Here is a 10,384-nt window from a genome sequence, read left to right on the forward strand (position 1 = left end):
TAAACGCAGACATTTTACTGACGATAAACAATCAGCGACTGGTGTACGCCTCGATCTTTCTGCAGCTGCCGTTTTAAAGACACGGCCAGAATGGGGGTATATTTCCACTTTTTGCAGCTATACCAGCATTGATAGCAGCTGCAGACCCTGCTATTGCAAAAACTGCTGAACTTGGTGCAGTTGGAACTTCTGCTGAAATAGCATTAGAGACAGCTACAGGGTAGGGATTAAAAACTTCACCCCCAAAGGGGCGAGGTCTACAACGGGGCGAGGTCTAGGAACTGGGGGTATATTTCCACTGGTTGCATCTTCTTCACAGCCGCTTCTTCATAGCGGCGTCCAACCTTTCCACTTCTTGCAGGTCCTGTAACTGCAAAAACAATAGCTGAAATTGCATTAAGGAAAGCTACAGGGCGCGGACTAGAAACTTCCAAAAAAGGGCGGGCGGGGTTTAAGATTTCCCGGAACTCCAACTTCGTGGTACGGTCGGGTTCGAAGGTTGCAAGGATCGTTTCGCTAATGAAAGAAGTAAAACTTCTTATGTTTAATTTTGATTTAGTCTAAGTTGATAAGAAATTAAACATTAAAAACTGTAGAGGCGATTTTTATGCGCGATCAATTAAGTGACGAACCAAATCGTGTGGAAACTGGTATCATTAATCTGGACTCGCAGTCCGGTCCTGACATTCACTGGGTTGTCTATGCTGTTGACCCACGTGGTATTGTTTATTTTTAATCGTATGGGCTCGCTACACCGCTAGAATGTTTACACTGTAGCAGTATAATGCACAACGTCTCACCGATCTGGCATTCCACGTTGCCAACACATACAATAATAGACCCGCCTGCATGTGGTCTAGATGTGCTGGCTTTACTAGATGCTGTATCAATATCGCCCCATCTGCCCCCCCCCCCCCCCGCTGTGTACGAGTAAACGAGCGGTCGATTCAAACAGGTCAAACGTGTATAAAATTTTGCAATCATCAGTTAAAGCTATATTCATTATATTCTCCTGTTAAGGTTTCAAACTCATTAACCATCGTAGCAAGGTAATGCTTTTTCTTTACTTTATTGGTGAGAATTGCACATGGCACCGGTTGGACGGTCCTTTGACACCTATATATAGTTTCAAAATAGACAACAAGGCTCAAAGAACACTTTATGCTGTCAACCGATTTTATAAAAATGAGATAATCCTTCCACATTCACTTATGTATCAATCTAAAGGATAATAGAGAATAAACAAGAGATACAATAAATTATCCCCGCTTCCGCCAAGCTTGTCAACAATTTTTTTTCTTCTCTAAGACCACAGACATTACATTCATTCTAACAAAAATAAACGGCAAAATATATATAGGATAGACAGGAAATAGAAAATAAGAATTAATTTTGAAAATGGCTCAGTATATGATGGAAGCAGAGGATATAGAAGGAAATTGGTGGAAGTTGTCCCAATATACATTTCCTAAATTGAATACATATAACGTTGTCTTGACGTATGTTGCAACATAAAACAGTCACGTTGCATATTATTAATACTAGTTACATCCGGACACTATATTATAGTATATGTTGAGGAAATGTTTCTCTTCAAGGCGACCAACGAGAGAGAGAGAGAGAGAGAGAGAGAGAGAGAGGTTGTACTGGTAGAATGTATTATTTCAATTGTTTTATTTATTTTCAAATGTCTGTTTTGTCACTATCCATGTCAGATAAAGACACAGATAGGCAGTGATCAACTTGGGATGAAGGAATCCATGTTGAACTTCGGTCTGGTGAAAGGAATAAATATGTCATCTATATACGCGTCTCGAAGACTATGATTACTGGTTTCCCCGATTTAATCGACCCTCTCCCAGTGACAGCCATTTATCTTTCAGAATGGCATATCCAGCATACTACACTATAATGTGTAATATACGAAGACACTCGCGGGGTTGTCATCAAAGTCGTTGACCATTGCATTAAATAAGTTTGCTTAAAAATGCTTTTCAAGAAATGCCTTTTTCAATGTATGAAACTAATTTCATTTAAGAAAAAATTAAGGAGTCATTTTAATCATTATGATTATTTACTTAAGTGACGAAGATCAACAGTTTAAATAGTTCAAATTTTGAAAATCGACATTAAGTGTACAAAAGGTAAACGTTTCTCTGATAGTATCCGAAAGACGTCAGCCTAGAATTATATATCACAGCCGACAATGCATCACTCCCTTGCACATTACACACTATTAAGCAATGAATAGATTAATTTGTCTTCATTGGCGTTCAATATGAAAGTGGGTGTTTTTAGGCATGTTGTTCTGTTTAGGACTACAAACGTACATATATATTTCCGGGGAATATCATTCAGTTTACGGAGATCTGCGTTTAAAGTTTTTTTTGGGAAAAATTATCGTAGATAAAACCATATTGAAAGTAAATATGGAAAGGGAACCAGAAAGAAAATTTACTACAAGGTGTACATATATAACCACATTTATTTTACATTTAATTCACTGGGTCACTAGAATCAATGACATATGAGCTTTAAATAGAAAGAATAAAACGAGAGTAAGGGCGTTTCAGCATAAAGGTAGGAAAAACAACACAGCTTATCTTTCTCGACTCATTAAAGTGAAATAGCAATTCTCCTGATCATCCATATTCTTGACATATAAGTAGTGAAGTGGGATACTATAGCGACAATGGGAATTAGCATTACAGACCCCCCTTGGGAACATATAGCGACAAGGGAAATTTAACATGGAGAAAAATCGTGGGAACATATAGCGACAAGGGAAATTAACATGGAGAAAAATCGTGGGACTGTTGAGCGACAAGGGAAATGAACATGGAGAAAAATCGTGGGAACATATAGCGACAAGGGAAATGAACATGGAGAAAAATCGTGGGACTGTTGAGCGACAAAGGAATTTAAACAGGGTGGGACTGTATAGCGTCAAGGGAAATTGAACATGGGATTATTTTTTTTTTTTTTAAATTTTTAAAAAAAGGGGTAGGCAATTGAAAGTCATTCTCTTTTCGAGAAATGTGGGTGGCCCTGAAAAGGGCCTTTGGGTTTATGTTAATGTATCCATTAACATAAGTGGCACCGCATTGGTGTTCTTCTTGTCCTTAGGCTGTGCCTCACTGTAGGACCGTAAACCAGCACTCTTTTGAGGCATCCTTGTCTTTCTACGGAGATCCTACGTATCCACAGACTGGTGTTTGTCCTGTGGACAACGGTCCACTTGGACCGGACATACATGAGCATGTCCGTCCTAAACATCATGGAAGACACAAGGGTGGATGATTCGACTGTGGTCCACATCGTGAGGCGACGAGAACAGGTGAATCAATGCAGTGAACTGCGCTTATTTATAGGTAGAGGAAGGATTGAAACGGATTGAGTTCATTCACCGATCCGTTACAAAATTCAGTCAGCCCGCATCCAATCCGAAGAGAGCAGTCTGTGACGTCACGTGGTCTATATAGATTCGCTAGCGCTTGTGTGCAGTCAATCTATGCGACAGTGATTCAACATGACGGAAACTCAGAAAACGATCCATTGGGGTGCACCAGCAGTGGAGACCGCCCAAGGGAACCCGGACTTACTTTCAGAAGAGGTGAATTGGGATTTTGTGGATTTTCTCTCCTCGCAAGAATTTGTTCCGGAACCTTCGTTACCTTCTTCATTACCGCAAGTGGAGAATTTTAGACAGAGACAGAAAGAAGAATTGGAGAAATTTATACAACGACAAAAGGAAGCGGAACAAGCTTTTCTCCTACAGCAACAGGAGCAAGAAGAAGAGGTAAGACAAAAAAAACCAACAACAACAACAAGAAGAAGTAGCAGCAAAGAAACAAGAGGGTGAAAATCAAACGGTCACGGTACTGTTGGGCATTTTAGCGGAGTTAAGGAGTCTGAAACAAATGTATCAGACTTCTTTATTACGACCGAAGAGAATACGACCTTCCCGTGCTAAACACGTGAACCCTGTGACTAAGCCTGTCGTACCACCCTTAGTGATTTCAACCCAATCATCATCATCATCAACAGTACGCAGTCCAGAAGTAGGCCTTGGCCGTGGCAAAGGCTTAAGGCAGTTAAAGTTGATTGCTTAAACTCACCCCTACACCAAAAAAGGCCCTTTTCAGGGCCACCCACTTTTCTCGAAAAGAGATAGCCTTTCAATTTGCCAATAACTCAACCCCCCCCCAAACAACCCATTTTACCCTTATAGTACGTGTCTGTGTATGAGTGCGTGAGTGTAGCTTCTTATTCTAAAATCAAAACTCAAAGACACTTACCTTATATAATTAATTTATTCTTTTATCCATAGTTACAACCCAATTCACAATTCACAACAGATTACTTTAAAAAGTCCATACACTTCTTCTATCTCCTTGTTTAGTCTATCTGTTTTTTAAATTTCTTCACCGTCTTTTACTCTTCTTCCTCCTCGCTTTCTTCCCTTCTTCTTTTCTTCTCCTGTTTCTTTTTCTTCACATGTCTGCTTTCTTCCTCTGCAAAAATCCCTCTCTTCTTCGGAAGAATCCCTCTCTTCTTCTGAAGAATCCCTCTTTTCTTCTGACTCCTTTTGTTTCTTTTTTGGGCAATCTGGAGACCAATGCCCTTTTTCTTGACAATAATAACAGGTATCTTGACTTTTGTCTTTTCTAGCCCCCCCCCCCCTCTTTTTTTTGGACGGTCTGGACACTCTGAAAACCAATGCCCTTTCTTCTGACAGATATAGCAAGTATCTTGACTTTTATCTCGAAAGGAAGGAGAGTAGTCCGTGGGCTGGTCTGAAGAGAATTTTATAATGACCCCTCGCAAAGCTCTGATGAAACGTTCGATTTGGCTAGTCTCTTCCATCGTTGTGCTCGGTTAGAGAGTGAAATGAATAGTGAAAGGACAAGACACACACCCTTTTATATACGCTCGTCTGCCATGACTATAAATTAGTCCATGGTGTTTAAACTTGAGTCATTTGACGTTTTGCATTCAAGATGAAACGATCCTATTCATTCGAGAAGAAAGAAGAAGAAAGTAAGAGGCAGAAACGTGATCTAGCGCCTCGTACGAGAGCTGAAGTCTTGGCACAAATTCATGCCAGTGATTTTGAAGAGGACATGAGTGAACCAGAATCCGAACCCTCTAAACCAAGTTCGTCACCCTTAGTCAACCCTGAAAAATACTATTCCATTCGAGAGACGGAAAAGCGCTCCTCTAGAAAATTTAGAACCACGGCTTACAAATATACAGTGAAGTTTAAAGATTTCAAGGCTGAAGTGCCGTTAGAGAAAGCAGAAGGGTTCATCACTGGGGTGTGGGATTCTTTGCTTACCACACTCAAGCGACAATGTCAACCCAAAGAAGACGATCGCTTGAGACTTTCCATACAACACGAGGGTTTGAAATCCCCTGTTTGGATCGAGTTTAGCACCCCTGTATAATTGACAGCTTCCAAAGTCATGGACAAAATTCAACACGTGCAACAATCTAATGACCAGTTTGACATCACCGATGGAAAAGCCACACTGGACATGATCCACGTCTCTCCTCCTCAAGGGTCTGGACGCAGAAAGATGTTATTGGTGAACGAGCTTCGCAGCATTAAGCGTAGCCTCGTCCAAATTCACAACCCTCAAGACCAGATGTGTTTAGCCCGTGCCATCGTGGTGGGACGAACCTATGCCAACAAGAACGACACGACAGAATGGAAAAGAGCCTGGAAAACTATTCAACGATCCGACCGAGCCAAACAACGAAACGAAGCAGAACTCCTGTTGCAACAAGCCGGACTGTCCAAAGACACACCCTGCGGCATTCCTGAGATGCAAAAATGCAAGATGCCCTAGCTCCACGCTACACCTTGAAAGTGTACCCTCAAGAAATGCGCGGACCTCTGTTGTTTCGAGGGAAAGACTTTAAGGACTGAAAATACATTCATGTCTATTATCACGATGACCATTTCGATACCATTGCCAGTATCACCGGATTCCTAGGATACGGTTATTACTGTGAGAAATGTGACCATGGTTTTAATAATCGAGAGCAACACAAGCATTGCGGATTGAAATGCTCAGGATGTTTGGCCTCTCCACCCTGTCTGAGCGAAGGATCAGTGCCTTGTTCAACTTGTCTGCGCACGTTTGTCAGCCCTGCCTGTTACCAACAACATTTGAAGACGCAAGGTTCACAGAAGAAATGTGCTTGTCAACTGCTGAGATTGTGCCCTACCTGTGGACAAGGCATACGTACCAATAATGCCAAGGCACACGTATGTCGAGGAAAGAAAAAATGTCACATTTGTCACCACATCGTGGACTTGGAACACCAATGCTACGTGCAAAAATACCAACCCCCACCAGAGAAAGAGGACGGTCACAAGAATAAAGGCAATTTCATCTTTTTCGATTTCGAATGCATGCAAGAGACCGGCATTCACATTCCTAATTTCTGCGTGGCTCATCGAGCGTGCGAGAAGTGCATTCAAGAACCTATCTTCAGTCATTGCCTTCACTACAGCAAGGTTCCTGGAGGGCGTGAAAAATTCTTTCGGGGACCGAACACGTTAGCCGATTTTGCCCAATGGGTTTTAGACCTCGTCGACAAGACGTGGAACCAAGAGAACATCGAACGTTACGGAGATTGTCATCGTCATGCCACGGTGATGGCTCACAATTTCTCCGGATACGATGGAAAGTTTCTTTTGAGATACTATACGGAACAAGGCACCGAGCGTCCTAAAGTGACTTTGAACGGAGCCAAAATCATTTTCATGCAAGTGGGACAAGTACAGTTTAAAGATTCGATGAGCTATTTGGCCATGCCTTTGAGCCGAATGCCTAAAACGTTTGAAATGACAGAAATGGCTAAAGGGTACTTTCCACACTTTTTCAATACGGAAGACAATCAACACGCCGTTCTACCCCATTTACCTGAGGCTCACTATTACGACCCCGACAACATGCGTACCGAACAACGAGACGCTTTCTACGCTTGGTACCAGGCTCACGCTTCCGACCCTTTCGACTTTCAGGAAGAAATGTTAAAGTATTGTCGTTCCGACGTGGACATTTTACGACGTTGCTGTGGAAAATTTCGAGAACTGTTCATGGAACACGGAGGGGTCGATCCTTTGAAAGAAGCTTGCACCATTGCCAAAGCGTGTTCCTTAGTGTACCGGCAACGATTCATGCCTGAAAACACCGTAGCTGTCATCAGTCCTCAAACGACCCACTATGTCAAACGTCAATACTCGGTCAAAGCCCTACGCTGGTTACATTACTTGTGCAACAAGGAAGACAAGTGGATTCAGCATGTCCGCAACGGAGGGGGCGAAAAGACCATCGGAACGCATTCGGTCGATGGCTGGGACTTAGAAAACCCCAAGATCGTGTACGAGTTTAACGATTGCTTATTTCACGGATGTCCCGTCTGTTACCCTGACCGTGGCACTAAAAATCAGTTTTTACAACGAACCATGGAAGACTTGTACCAGGCCACTTGTCAGCGACGCCTAAAGTTAGAACAGGAAGGATACCAAGTGGTGGAAATGTGGGAACACGAGTACGATCACCGTTTGAAAACCGATCCGGAGTTTAAACGCCTCGTGGAAAGTTACCAGTTCATGGACCCGCTGAACCCGAGGGATAGTTTGTACGGAGGAAGGACCAATGCCACCTGTTTGCTGTACCAAGACGACGAAGAGAAAGGAGAAGAAATCAAATACTTGGACGTGTGTTCGCTGTATCCCTACGTGTGCAAATATTGTCGCTTTCCTGTAGGGTACCCACAATTGTTAACGGAACACATCGACCTGAAAAACATTCGACAATACGAAGGCTTGATCAAGTGTAAAGTTTTGCCTCCCACGGACTTGTACCATCCCGTGTTACCTCACCATTGCCAAGGCAAACTGATGTTTCCTTTGTGCCGTACTTGTGCCGAAACGTGCAACCAAGACCAGCCTTGCCATCACACTCAGGAAGAACGGGCCTTGACGGGGACGTGGGTCAGCGTGGAATTGTTCAAAGCTCTGGACATGGGATACCAACTGCTAGAAGTGTACGAAATTTGTCACTTTCCCAAGAGACAACAATACCACAAGGGTGACCCCACGCAGAAAGGCATTTTCGCTGACTACGTGGATGCCTTTTTGAAACTGAAGCAAGAAGCCAGCGGCTATCCGTCCTGGTGTTACACTCCCGAAGACCAAATACAATTCAAAGAGAAATACTATGAACAAGAAGGCATCTCTTTAGACCACATCGAGAAAAACGAAGGCAGGCGATCGTTTGCCAAAGTGATGTTAAATTGCTTGTGGGGTAACATGGCACAACGACCGTGTTTACCCAAGACGGAATATTTGACAGAACCTTCCCGCTACTTCCAGATGATTCACGACAAAACCAAATACATGACGTCGTTCGAGGGGATTTGATCTTGGTCAATTACGAAGAAGATCTGGACTTTGTACAAGACGACCCTTTTGGAAATGTCATCATTGCGGCTTACGTGACAGCTCATGCTCGCTTAAAATTGTACGAAGCTTTAGAACTGTTAGGGGAACGCGTCCTGTACTTTGACACGGACAGTTGCATTTACATCCATCACCCGAGTCAACAGCACCCTGACATCGAAGGAGACCGTTTAGGAGCCTGGACAGACAAGCATCCCGACGACAAGATTCTAAGTTTCGTCAGTGGCGGTCCCAACAATTACGGTTACGAATACCGGGACAAACAAGGAGAAGTGCACACGCAGTGCAAAGTGAAAGGACTGACTCTGAATTATCGTACCAGTCGTGTGGTCAACTTTGGGGTATTGAAAGAAGCCTTGCAATCGGGAGAGGATGCAAACTTTAAAGTGACCACCTATCAACCGAACAAGATTATACGTTTACCCACTCACCACATCGTCAGTCGACCCTTGGAAAAAGTCTATCAAATCGTGTACCAGAAGCGAGTTCGACTTCCCAATCATTTCACCTTATCGTATGGACATGTCGGTATTGGTCTGTATATAAAAAGCAACCCTAGGCAAGATCGATAGTTCATTGTGACTACCAAGACCGAGCGAACAAGATGAATACTTTCAGAGAAACACAAAACAAGTTGTTTAGAAAGGCACACTTCAAGTGTGGGGCTTCGGAAGTGGAATGCGATTGTGAGCCTTGCGATGGGTACAATGCTGTACGTTGTGACCTTAGCGATGCCGTAAAGCATCATGGGAACTTTAGTGTCACTACCCCTATCATGGAAAGTGATGCTGTGCGTGTCAAACCTGAGGGATGCGAAAGTGATGCCGCTCGTCCTCTTGGACATTTTACTGGGTTTCGTTTTAAAGCGGAATGTTCACCTTCACGTCTACCCCCCTACGGATGTCATCCGGCTCTGAGCAAACTCCTGTTCATGTCACCCAGCCCTCATCGAAACGAACCTGTGAAAGACGAATATTCGTTTCCTGTGCGTTTGTCGGAATACTGCGACTTTGAAAATCGTCTTCAATCGTTCAAAGGAAAATGGCCTAAGTATCTGGGAGGACCAACCCCCAAAAACTTAGCCAGAGCCGGATTTTTCTACTTGGGCGAAGGAGATAAAGTCAAGTGCTTCAGTTGCGGTGTGTCACTTCACCACTGGGAACCGCAAGATTCGGCCTACGTAGAACATGCTCGATGGTCACCGAATTGTCATTACTTACCCTTAGTGGGGCCGAGACATTGAAGTAACTTACCATAATCTGTTCATGGATACTTTACACGAGAACATTCGTGCTTTGCCTGTGGAGTTGAGAGAACGCATTTACCGAGAGCTGGTCAAAATACAAGTGAAACGTAAAGAACAATTGTATCCGTTACGTCACCGGTGTTAGGACCACTGGTACCTGAATGCTATACAAGGACTGATTCAATTGAAAGTGTTCTATTGGACAGACATTGATCAACGATCCCCTAGTTTTAAAAAGGATTGGTTTGCTATGGACGATTCTATCTACTACATTGTAAACTTACTGCATCGAATTCCAGAGGAAGAGTTAACGAATTACCAACATCTTGTACACAATGTCAACTTAGTGAAAGAGGAAACTTCTGAACGAATTGTAATGTGTAAATTAGTAACTAAACGATTTAAATTCGACACTGAAGGAAAACCATGTCTGTGCAAACGGTACATTTCTTGTGTCAGACAAAAGAGGACTTAGTATGACCTATTCATGGATACTTTGCTAGAGAACATTCGTGCCTTGCCTGTGGAGTTGAGAGAACGCATTTACCGAGAACTGATCAAAATACAAGTGAAACGCAAACTCAAAGTTATTGAACCGTTTTTAAATTATGCTCTGTTCCAAAGTATAAGAAGACTGATTATGAGTGGATATTACATCA

Source organism: Sinohyriopsis cumingii, chromosome 14 (genome assembly GCF_028554795.1).
Source record: "Sinohyriopsis cumingii isolate HCF-2022 chromosome 14, ASM2855479v2, whole genome shotgun sequence".
NCBI lineage: Eukaryota > Metazoa > Mollusca > Bivalvia > Unionida > Unionidae > Sinohyriopsis > Sinohyriopsis cumingii.